The sequence below is a fragment of the Chenopodium album genome, chromosome 27 (genome assembly GCF_948465745.1).
Source record: "Chenopodium album chromosome 27, dcCheAlbu1.1, whole genome shotgun sequence".
NCBI lineage: Eukaryota > Viridiplantae > Streptophyta > Magnoliopsida > Caryophyllales > Amaranthaceae > Chenopodium > Chenopodium album.
The window spans coordinates 21475998-21488944 of NC_137860.1; positions in this window are offsets into that span (position 1 = coordinate 21475998).

Here is a 12947-nt window from a genome sequence, read left to right on the forward strand (position 1 = left end):
AGCATTTATTTCCTTTGCATTCGATCATGTCATTTGCCAAAAAAAAAAAAAAAAAAACGCTTTTCCAACTCAGCTCACTCCAGAGTACTCAGCTCTAGAGGTCGAAGCTCGGTCGAGGCAACAGACCTGGATAGGGTGCTGTCTTCAGAGTTTGGGAGTGCTCCTTCTCACCAAATGGAAGAAGAAGAAGTTGAAAAAGAGGCCGAAGGTGAGACGGCTGAAGGTGAGATGGCCGAAGGTGAGGCCGAAGGTGAGGCGGCGGCCGAAGAGGACGTCACCAATATTGATAACTTCAGGGACCCGTACGCCTTTACGGTGGGTACCACGGCCTTGAAGTTCCTAGATCACAAGTTCGACGAATACAAGGCATCCCTCCATCTTGGGGAGGGGTTTGAGATACAGGTTCCTAGGAAGGCACATGCTGTGGCCGCCTGGGAGGAAGAGAGGTCGCGCAAAAGAGCCTTTTGCGTGTACAGGGCCGCCTTGGATGTGGGCCTTCGCTTTCCTCTTCACCCTTTCGTCCGTACCTTGCTGGACGAGTATGATATTGCTCTTTTCCAACTGACGCCAAACAGCTGGTTAAACGTTTTTGGGTATTTGGTGACGTGCATCTGCAAGGGCTTCAAGTCGGACTTTGCCGTTTTCTGTGAGATGCACTCACTAACACGGCTGGAGAAGGACACGGATGGTTGGCTTATCTTGAGTTCGACCAAAGATTATATGGTGGTGGTTGACTGTGTCAGGAAATGGAGGGACTGGAAGCAATTATGCCTTGAAACCATTATGCCTTAATCCCCGGAGAAATTCTAAGTAGGCCATTTCGTCCGGGAGATTATGAATTTGAGCTTTTTCTTGGTTAAACCTTTGGACGTACGAACGTAGTCCTTCATTCTTTCCTTGCACAATTGTTGCCAAATTGAGACTTGTCTTTCTTGGTGGGATGTTGTAAGAGAAATTTCCCACGAACAATAGACTGAGGGTGGTAAAGCAATTTATGCATCCGGCCGGAAGGCTGTTAAACCAATCCCACTGTGATCATACACTTAAGCATGGTGGCGTCCAAAGGGAAGGAAAGAGAGCAAAAGAGTTGCCAACAAGTTTTAGGAACTTGTAAACCGTTCACAGGGTGAAGGTGACACCCCTTAACGATCCATGAGATCGTCAACTCCAATAGGTCTTGAACCATGTGGTGTTCAAGGATGAGGGTACGAATCCAATCTAAAAGAGAAAGAACTCGCCCTATAAAATAGGCCTCTACTTTATTCTACTCGTATTCATGTGCGCTTTCTGACTAACATGCAATCATCAGGTTAACCCTAAACCTGTTTAATCTATGTTGGTTGAATATTAATGCACAAACAAATCTATTATTGGTGATCACTTGAATTAAAATGATATTAGCCTAAACCAATTTATAAATTATCTTATTAGGCGTGATTTCAAGTACCAATTCCCTTTAAACCTGCATAAAAGGCGTGAACAAGAAATAACAACAATATATATCAAGCAACATAATATTAATCATAATTTTAATAGAGCATAACATTTATAGCAAGATCCTAGGCATGATACTAACATGATTAATAACAAACCCTAGCATGCCACTAGTTGATAATTAAACCCTTATCATCTGCAACCACTATTTGAGTACAATTCAAAAATCATCAATCAAAGATTTATCAAACATCTAGTGACCATCTCCCGAGGCGAGGACGAGTCACGAGACACGGAGACTTGTAATCTCTCATTATCAAACAAGTTTTCACAAGGCGGAGAGAATTGCCGGTCGTTACCACCTCTCAAGGCGAACAAGTCTGCGATTATGCTAACGATAGTTTTTCCTGAGGTAACTATCTCATTATCAGACAAGTTTTTCACAAGGCGGAGAGAATTGTCGGTCGTTGCCACCTCTTAAGGCGAAGAAGTCAGCTATTATGTTCACGATAGTTTTCTTAAGGGAACTATCTCATTATCTGAAAAGTTTTTCACAAGGTGGAGAGAACTGTCGGTCGTTGCCACCTCTCAACGCGATAAAGTTAGCGATTATTCTCACTATAGTTTTTCCTGAGGGAACTATCTCCAATCAGACAAGTTTTTCATAAAGCGTAGAAAATTGTCGGTCGTTTCCACCACTGAAGGTGAAGTAGTCAGCGATTAATCGATTATATCATCTAACAAAATTCCCAAGGTAAAGAAAAAATCATCATCTAACAATATTCCCAAGGCAGGGAAAAATCATCGTCTATAGCGTTCCAGAGGCATGGAATCATCATCTAACAACCTTCTCGAGGCCGGAAAAAAAATACAACAGTCTTCATGCAGTGGATTTTTGAAGGCGTAGAAAACTACCAAAACAGGTTTGAGGCCACGTACTGGTGTCAGAAACGTATTCTATCCCTTCACTCTTTTATCTATGGAGCTAACACTTTTCTACACGTATCGGCGTATACAGAGTGATAAAGGTTCGCAGAACATATTAAATCATTCTCCGTCCCAATCGACTACTTTGAATATCATTTTCTAAATGGACGTTTCTACAAAATCAGTCAAAGTCGTGGGGGCTTCTGTAGACACCTAAAAATGTATCCCCAAAACCAGACTCGATGATGAACAACCTTTCACCGCCATTATTGGTCAGTTTGAGTATGTAATCTTTGCTTAAATCCATGTTCAATCCAATACATTTCATAAACCAACCTAATTCTTAGCCCATTTCCCCAAACCATTACTTACTTTCCACTTTTCGTGTCCACATCACAAAGCCGAGCTAACCGATACCCATTTCCCTAAACCATAACTTACTTTCCATTTTTTGTGGCCAAATAATTTTGATCAAAAAATCATTTTGTTGGATAGGCCATGAAATAAGCTTTCCAACGGAATATCATAAGCCCAATTCAGATTTAAAACAAAGTAAATATGGAGAAAAACACTAAACTCGACCCAAAACCGATACCCTTTCACTAAAACGACCATATCTTAAAATTTACGAATGATTTTGATCTGATTCTAATTGGTTTGGAAAGTATACTTAATGAGATTTCCAACGAAATATTATATGCCTTATTCCAAGTTACAGATCAAAAGTAATCATAGTTTTGAAAACACACAAAAACAGGAAAATACCGAGCAACGGTGTGCATACCACGTGACGGTGTTGTGCACCGGTGTCCCGGTATTAAGCACCGTTTCACGGTATTTTGCACCATAACACGGTGTTTTTCAAAGGTTTTTTCTTCGCATCACTTCACTTCCAGGGTTCCGTGCTTCACCCTACTCTTTTTCTCTATAAATTACGAACTTGATTTCTCAGTTTCGGGGCACTAAAAATCATTCTCTCTTTCTCTTTTATGCTTCAGCCTAATACTAGCCTTCCCTATTCTCTCAGTTACATCCCTAAGTACTTCAAGGAGTCCATACAACACCCGAAGTTCTGTACTTTAACCAAGGCGTGAACAGGTAGAATTGACTGAGGGTTTTGACCAAATAAATTCTAACTTTTATTTAATTTTATATCAATTTGATTTATATTTTTATTGAACTTTCTAAAAATTTATTCATGATGTAGCAATTCAAGGAAACGTGGAAAGTGAGTAATAAATCACTTAATTACTCTTATTTTGTTTTATATTGCTAGTATCATGATTAGGTTTATTATTATAATTTGATTTGACTAACAATTTATTGTTAAATTGCTTCCAATGTTGATGTTTATTCTATTTTTTATTGTTGATCACCATATTGTATGTTTAAAGGGAATATGTAATTGAATATAACACCTAATAAGATAAGTTGGACAATTGATTTAGGTTACTTTTTAAGCTTGTTATTTAATCGAAGTGATCACAATGTTTTAGAATTATGTGTTGCATTAATATTCAAACAATTTATCCTAATAATAGTTTTGAGCAAATCGTATATTTGTTTGCATGCCTTTGATATCGCAAGAATCACTTTTCACAACAAGAATTGAGTGAAGGCCAAGACGGGAAAATGTGACTCCATGACTCACTTCATACCATCATCCCCGCTCCTCCTTTCGTGGTTCCGAACCATATGGAGTTAGTAATCTCATGGATTATGAATGGATTGTAACCATCTCGGGTTAATCGTTGTTACCTATCGTTGTCCCGTAGCATTATCGTGGTTGCCTTAAATGATCCGTGAACGGTTTACAAGTTCCTTAAAAACTTAATGGTGGCTCCCTACTTTCTTTGTTCCTAATCGTAGTCCTAATCATATGTCAATTCCAACTTCCTAAGAGTGCCAAACATATTGATGAGTCTGTAGGCGTCTCTCGAAGTGCGCCTACGTAAAAGCATGTGGTGAATATGCTTGGCACTCATACGAAGTGGGAATTGACATAACGATTAGGGACAACGATTAGGGACAAATAAAGTAGGGAGCCGCCAACAAGTTTTTAAGGAACTTGTAAAACGTTCACGGATCATTTAAGGCAACCACGATTAAGGGACAACAAAGGCAACAACGATTGACCCATGAAGGTTACACCCCATTCATAATCCATGAGATTACTAACTCCATATGGTTCGGAACCACGAAAGAAGGATCGGGGATGATGGTACGAAGTGAGTCATGGAGTCACATTCGCCCGTATTGGCCTCTACTCGATTCTTATTATGAAAAGTATTCCTGCGATCTCAAAGGCATACAAACAAAATTCAATTCGCTCCAAACTATTATTATGCTAAATTGGTTGAATATTAATGCAACATATAATTCTATAATATCGTGATCACTTCGATTAAACAACAAGATTAAAAAGGAACCTAAACCGGTTGTCCAAATTATCTTATTAGTCGTGATTTTCAATTACATATTCCCTTTAACATGCAATATGGTGATCAATAAATATAGAATAAATAAACATTAATATTGGAAGCAATATAGCAATGGGACTGGACGCTCTGATACTCTGGGAGGAGCTTATCTCCTAGCTACCCAGAACGGCCACAGCAATGGGACTGGACGCTCTGATACTCTAGGAGGAGCTTATCTCCTAACTACCCAGAGCGTCCACATATTTTTTGAGATAGATTGGGCTTCCATGATTTCAGACGTACTCTCTGGCTCTTTAATCATGCTGCGTACGTCTGAATTTTTCCTTTTGGACTAAACGTCTGAGAACTGGGCGGACGCATTTTCCTCTTAGATATTCTCAAGTTTTGAAGACTAAGTGTTGAAGGTGTAAAGCTCTTGAATTTGTCACTTAACTCATTTCAACTCACTTTGACGTGCCGTTAATTGTCCGTCTGATTTTTTCACAAGTTAACAGAACCCTAACGTCGTTCTGTCCCTTTCTTCGAGTAATTTCTCAAGAAATTACCGTTTGAATGTTTAGGCGGGAAAAATGATTTTACCATTTTGCCCCCATGAGTTCATTCTATAAATATGGGAAGTGAATTCTCATTTTCACACTTTACCCAATTGTAAATTCTAGAGAGAAGTCAGAGCATTCTAGTGAGAGAAAGTAATTTTTCCCTTAATCGTCAAGAGCGCCGCCGTGAGTTTGAGTTTTCCGGGCATTTTTTGAGTTTTCCGGTCAATCTTCAAGAACTTCACCACCACCTTCAAAGTTTTCAGAACACACAAAGGTAGGCCGTCTACATTTTCTCTTTTACTTTTACTTGTTTTCTTTTTCTTTTACTTCAATTCTGGATCCATACTCGGCTTTGTCCGACTCTCCTCATGAGGTCGGCCGTTCGCCTGGGACTGAGGAGTCTAGAGTGGACGGAGAAGAGTTGTCTCCTCCTTGGAGTGAGTCTATGTCTGATGTGTACATACTCACCCCCACTTATTCTTCTCTCTCCCAACAGGCAATGGCAAGAACAATGCGTACGCGCGAGATTCATGCGGCCAGGAACCCAGACGGCAGTCTGGTTCACCCTAGGGTCCCCTATGACCCTAGTAACCCAAGTACAATGGAGGTGGAGACTAACTCCACCACCCAAACAACGACCGCCTCCACTGGCTCTCATCACTTGGCCGTGGAGGTCACTTCTTCCTTCGAGGAACTCCTACAAGCTGAAGGCGCCTCGTCCACTCCTGCTCCGGAACTTAGGTCCAAATCAGTCATGGATGGGGCCATACTGGTAGCCTGCAAAGACCATCCTACCGATCTTGGGGCGGACGCTGCTGGTTCGTCCGTCCCCTCTTCCTCTCAACCTCTGCTTCAACTGGGCGGGGCGGACAGACCTTTGACGGGAATTTCAATTAGGGAACCGTCCGACCTGCCTATTCTTAGCGCCCCTCCTTCGGGAAATCAGGCGGACGCTGCCAAGGACAAAGGCAAGCGTCCATTAGTTGAGGAGGGCGTTCCTTCTTCCATGGGCGTACATAGCTCAAGAGGCCGAAGCTCGGCCGAGGCAGCAGACCTGGACAGGGTGCTGTCTTCAGAGTTTGGGAGTGCTCCTTCTCACCAAATGGAAGAAGAAGAAGTTGAGAAAGAGGCCGTGGGTGAGACGGTTGAAGGTGAGGCGGCGGCCGAAGAAAACGTGGCCAACATTGACAACTTCAGGGACCCGTACGCCTGTACGGTTGGAGAGACGGCCCTGAAGTTCTTGAAGAAGGATTTTGAGAAGTACAAGGAGTCCCTCCATTTGGGGGAGGGATTCGAAATACAAGTACCCAGGAAAGCCATTGCTGTGGCTACCTGGGATGAGGAGAAGCCGCGCAAACCGGCGTTTTGCGTTTACAGGGCCGCCTTGGATGTAGGCCTTCGCTTCCCTCTTCATCCATTCGTCCGGACAGTTCTGGACGAATATGACATTGGCCTTTTCCAACTGACACCAAGCAGTTGGTTAAATATTTTTGGGTATTTGGTGACGTGCATCTGCAAGGGTTTCACGCCAGACTTTGCGGTCTTCTGTGAGATGCACTCACTCACTCGGCTGGAGAAGGACACGGATGGTTGGCTCGTCTTGAGCGCGACCAGGGATTACATGGTTGTGGTCGACCGTGTCAGCAAATGGAGGGACTGGAAGCACCGCTTTTACCGCATCAAAACTCAAGATGCGGAGTTCAACCTCCGCATGAACAAGTGCCGTCCAGAACCAATTCAGCTCGGACGCGGAGACCATAAACCTGAAAAGCCGCCCATCCATCCTAGCCATGAGCACCAGCTGGAATATTTCAAGGTCAACCGAGTCAAGCGGGGTAACAAAACCGAACGTGTCCCTAGCCATTGGGTTCCTCTTGCCAATTAGCTTAGGGACACTACTTTCATGTCTGCGTACGGCCTGTACCAGAACATGCCCCAAGGTGGACACTTAGATATATAAACGTTTTGTACGCACATAGAGTTTTTAGAAAAATATTCTAACACTTTTGCTTTTTTCTCTTTGCAGCGGAGGTGTACGCTATGCTTGACTCGGCCCAGAAAGGGGAGGTGGAGATGTCCGAGGTGGACTTGGCTCGTTACAAAGCTCGTTTTAAGATGTACGAGCAACTCAAGGAGGTAAATACTTGGTTTATTTTTGGAGTTTCTCTCTCCCATTGTCCGTTCTGCTATATTGGGAGGAGCCTGCTTCCTAAGTTTGTACGGACGCACTTCTTCCGTTTAGGCATGCTGGAAGGGAGCTCCTTCCCCAATTCATACGGACGCCAACACATTCCTTATCTTGTAAAATTTTTCTAATTTTGATTGTGTTTTTTGCAGTCCTCCTCTACTCCGAAGGCAAGGAGGAAGCAACCGGCCACGTCCACTCCTGATGCGAACGCATCTAAACGGAGGAAGACGGTTGCAACCAAGACGCCTTCTAAATCCGCGGCCAAGGCGAAGACGCAGACTGCTCAAACGCAGTCTCAAGGAGAACAACCCCAGCTGACACAAAGCGGGGTCTCCAAGACCGTGGAACCTGTTGCTGATCAGGTCCACGATGCGTCCATCCCTTTGGACGGTGGGGATAAGTCAACCCCAGAAAAAATGACCGGCTCCTTCACAATTCCATGAGTCGAGATAGTCAAAAAATCTGACTGGCTACATGCCAGTCAGTCGGCCAGCGATGCTGATGCTGGTCGTCCAGAAAACGAGGGGGAGGCCTCTTTGCCGCCTCCTCCCATCAATCTCTCTCCTCCAAGCTTCTCCACTGGTTAGCCTTTCTTCTTTCTTTATTTTTGTACATTTTTATTTACTTGTACTTGTAAATTTTAGCTAACTCTTCTTGCACGGTCGTCCGCAGATATATCAGAGGAGATGCAACTGAGGATACCCGGCCAGTCACTGACTGGTGCGGACAGGAAGGCCATGCGCGAGGCCATGGTTCGCGCGGTCCCCCATGCGCAGCGTGACAAGCTGCGGGGGATCAATGAGGGCTTCCTCGGCCCCATGCTCAATTGTAGTGCTGAGGTACGCTTCATTTGCATTGTACTTTTTCTTTCCAACACTTAGCAAAATTTTCTTGTATTTGACTAAGTTTCCCTCTTTTGTCCGCAGCTCTTCCTCCGCCTGAACGCCTTCCTTGACTAGAAGGACAAAGAGAACGAGCGGTTGAAGCAGGCTTGGCTCAAAATCTGGAAGGCCGAGGATGCTGTAACTGGGACGGCCGCCGTCCAAAGGGTGCACTTCGAGACCCAAATAACCGCGCTGGCCGACAAGGCGGCGTGGAAAACTGAAGACGTGGTCAAACTGGGCAAGGCGCTCAACGAGGAGTCCTTGGCCAGGGAGGCCATGCGGGTTGAGAGGGACGAGGCCGTCCTATAGAAAGAAAAATGGAGGCTGGGCTTCGAGGCGTCTGAGGCCTTGAAGAGTGAGCTGAGGTTGGCCCAAGCCAACCTTAAGTCTGCTCTGCACGAAGCGGACGCACTGAAGGTCGAGGTGGAGACCTTGAAGAAGTCCGTTGCGGACTATGAGGAGCAACTGAAAACTCCTCGGCCACCCAGCGCGGAAGAAATTGTCCGCATCGAGCAGAACGCCGAAGACCGTCTGAAGGCATACTTCTTTGATGCCTTTGACTTGATGGTGGACGAAGGTGAGGCCGCCTATTATGTGGAACGCTTCAAGAAGCGGCTGAACTACTTCTGCCTCAGAGAAGAGGCAAAGAAGGCCGGCCAGCCTCCTCCCGAGCTAGTAGTTACTTCCCCCGAGTCTGGAGAGGACGGGGATTAGGAGGAGGAGGCGGACGACGGGGCTGCCAAGGCCAAGGACGCCAAAAATGCGGAGGAGCCTGCCAAAGATAATACGGCTAAGTAGAGCTCAGGTCCTCCAGCAGCCGTCTGCTCAGCTTTCAAGCTTTCCTTCTTTCTTTTCAGCTTAACTTAGCTTATTCTGTACTTCTTTTTTTTTTTTTTTTGTATTTTGAGGCCGCCTGTTTAAGCGGTTTTGTACATATTTCGGTCGCCTTTGCGCGGTCTCATTAATGAAAAATTTGTCCGCCTTTGCGCGGTTCTTTCACCTCTGTTTCATACTTAGCAATTTTTGCATACTTAGAATTTTTGCAATTTCGTGCTTTTTGAATGCTTTTTGTACGTCTAAATATTATGCTTTTTCGTACGCTCCTAGGGGTATGCCCCTTTATTCGGTGTTCGCCTAGTCCATTCTCTAAGTGGTTTGATTAACTTGGTAGTTTTTATGCCTTAAAGGGTGTGACGACTAGCAAGTTAATCAAATCATAGTAATGATTTCCCTTGGACTAGGTGAAGCACCGAATCAACTTAATCGGCCGTTCGGCTATCTTCGTACGAGTAGTCCGTTGAATCTATTGCTCGGACGTACCCTAGAAATCCCAAGTATTATCTCAACTTAGAGATTCCTTGCTCGGCCGGGCTAAACGCCTAGGTATGCCCTTGCCCTATTTGTAGAGGACACTAGCTTTCTACACAAGTTCGGAATACCTTGCCTCAATCGTCCGCCTTGAATGGGGCGGACGCATTGTTCTCTGAATTAGATCAGTTTTTTTTTTTTTTTTTTTTTTTTTTTTTTTTTTTTTTTTTTGTGTGGCCGAATTGCTATATTGGGAGCGATCTTGCTTCCTTTTCACCTCGGCCACTCAGAAAGACTGATCAACCATGTTGCTATATTGGAAGCAACTTAGTAAATAATTTCATTCGGCATTTAATCACAAATAATAATATGCAAATAAATATAAGTAAAATAGCAAATAGTTCAACAATGCCTGACTTTTCATTAATTTTGTCAAAAGTACATTGTTGTGGCCGTATGGCTTTAATTACAAGGCTCGGTCAGTAGACCTAGCTGTATACACAGCTTTTTGGCTAAGTACTTAAAGAAAACTTAAACATGATATTTCTTCAGATTATTAGTGTTCCATGTCCGTGGGATCTGACGTCCATCAATTGCCTCAAGGCGATATGTGCCGTCTCAGACTTCTTCCCTGATTCGGTACGGCCCCTCCCAATTTGGGGTCAACTTGCCATCCTCATTGGCACGACCAACAGCCTCCATTTTTCTCAACACTAGATCCCCCATTTTGAGCGGCCTCTTAGACACTCGGCGGTTATATGCCCTTGTCATCCTTAAGCGATAAATTTCATGTCTAAGCGCCGCATTGCCCCTAGCTTCTGGAAGAAAGTCTAGAGCGGTCTTCATGGCCTCCCAATTGGCCGATTCGTCATAAAGCATTACCCGCAAAGTGGGCTCGTACATTTCAATTGGGAGTACAGCCTCAGCTCCATAGACCAGAAAAAATGGAGTCTCCCCTGTAGAACTCTTTGTTGTTGTCCGTACGGACCATAACACATTAACCAACTCGTCTGCCCATAGGTCGCCTGCTTTTTCAAGCTTGCGCTTGATCCCATTTGAAATCAACTTGTTATAGGCCTCAACTTGACCATTGGCTTGTGGTCGGCCGACTGAGGCAAAACAATGAGTTATGCCTTGGTCTCCCAACCATTCCTTGAGTTGGCGCGTCTCAAACTAAGGTCCATTGTCGAACACCATTGACTGAGGTACCACATACCGAGTGATTATGCTCTTCCAAATGAAGGCTGACACATCCGTCCATTTGATGCCTCGGACGGCCTCAGCTTCAACCCATTTAGTGAAGTAGTCTACTGCCACTAGTACATATCGTCTCTGGCCGGATGCAGGAGTATACGGCCCCAAAATGTCCATGCCCCATTTAGCAAAAGGAAGCGGACTACTGATGGCTGATAGACTATTTGCTGGACGATGAATAAGGGTTGAAAATCTCTGGCACTTGTCACATTTTTTCACCATTTTCATGGCGTCCGAATTCAAGCTCGGCCTGTAATAACCCAAATGTGTCGCTTTTTCAGCTAAGGCTCGTCCTCCAATATGTGAGCCACAATGTCCCTGATGAAGGTCGTCCAACACATCATGCCCTCTTTCAGGAGTTATACACTTAAGGTAAGGCTTCACAAAGGCTTTTTTAAATAGCTCCCCATCCTTCATCTCGAACCAGGCCTCTCTCCTTTTCATTAGCCAACTCTCTTTTGGATCGTCCGGAAGTATTCCATCCCTTAAGTAGGAAATAATTCCATCCATCCAGGTTGAACTTCTATCTATTATCTGAACGGGCTCGGCATCAATGCTCCTTTTCTCCTTTACTTCCCAAAACACTGATCTTGGAGTATCACATGATGCCGAGGAAGCCAATTTGGAGAGGGCGTCCGCTTGATGATTTTCTGAACGAGGAACTTGTTTGAGAGAGACATGTTCTAGGCCCTCGGCCTCATCCTTTACTAGCTGCATGTACTTCATCATGGCCGGCTCCCTGGCTTCGAAGCCACCATTGACTTGGTGAACTATTAGCCGGGAGTCCGAGCATACTTCAACTTTGGTTGCCAAGGCCGCTTTACACATCCTTAGGCCGGCCAACAATGCTTCGTACTCAGCTTCATTGTTTGACGCTTGGAACTGAAATCTCAACGCGTACTCATACTTGTCTCCCTCAGGAGATTCACATATAATACCAGCGCCACACCCGGTCGCTGTTGCACTACCATCCACAAACACTTTCTAGACTTGGTCCCCGGCCGGATGAAGAGCAGGCCGTGTCATTTCAGCCAAAAAATCCGCAAAAGCCTGCCCCTTGATTGCCTTCCTGGGTTCAAAAACAAGGTCAAAACCTCTGAGCTCCAAGGCCCACTTGAGCATGCGGCCACTTGCCTCTAATGTTGAGAACGGCTTCTTCAAGGGTTGGTCTGTGTAGACCACAATTGAATGTGCCAAAAAGTATGGCCGCAGCTTCTTCGATGCCATGTACAAGGCCAGGCCAAATTTTTCAATTGGGGGGTACTTAAGCTCAGCATTGTGAAGTACATGGCTGATAAAATACACTGGGACCTGATGGCCGTCCCTTTCAGCAAGAAGGACGGCACTTAGAGAGTGTTCAGAGATGGCAAGATAGATGTATAGCTTCTCATTCCTGAGCGGACTGACGAGGCGAGGCAATGTATGCAAGTGACTCTTCAACTGTACGAATGCTTCCTCGGCCTCCTCTGTCCACTCGAACATGGCTTTCTTCTTAATGGTTTGAAAAAAGTAACGGCACTTATCCCCTGACCTTGACAAAAATCTTCCAAGGGCTGCTAAACAGCCGGTCAGTCTTTGCACTTCCTTGATTGTTCTCGGAGACTTCATGTCAAGGACGGCTTGAATTTTTTCAGGGTTGGCCTCAATTCCACGTTGATCAATCAAAAATCTGAGAAACTTGCCGGACTCAACACCAAATACACACTTCTTTGGATTTAACATCATCTTATGCCGCCTGAGTTCGGTGAACGTTTCTCGTAGATCCTTGAGATGGTCGGCCGGCTCTTTTGACTTGACAATCATGTCATCAATGTATGCCTCCATGTTCCGGCCGAGCTGGTCTCTAAAGACTGTATTAACAAGCCTCTGAAATGTAGCAGGGGCGTTCTTGAGGCCGAATGGCATAACTTTGTAACAGTACAACCCCTGCTTGGTCACAAACACTGTTTTCTCTTGATCTTCTTCCCACAAA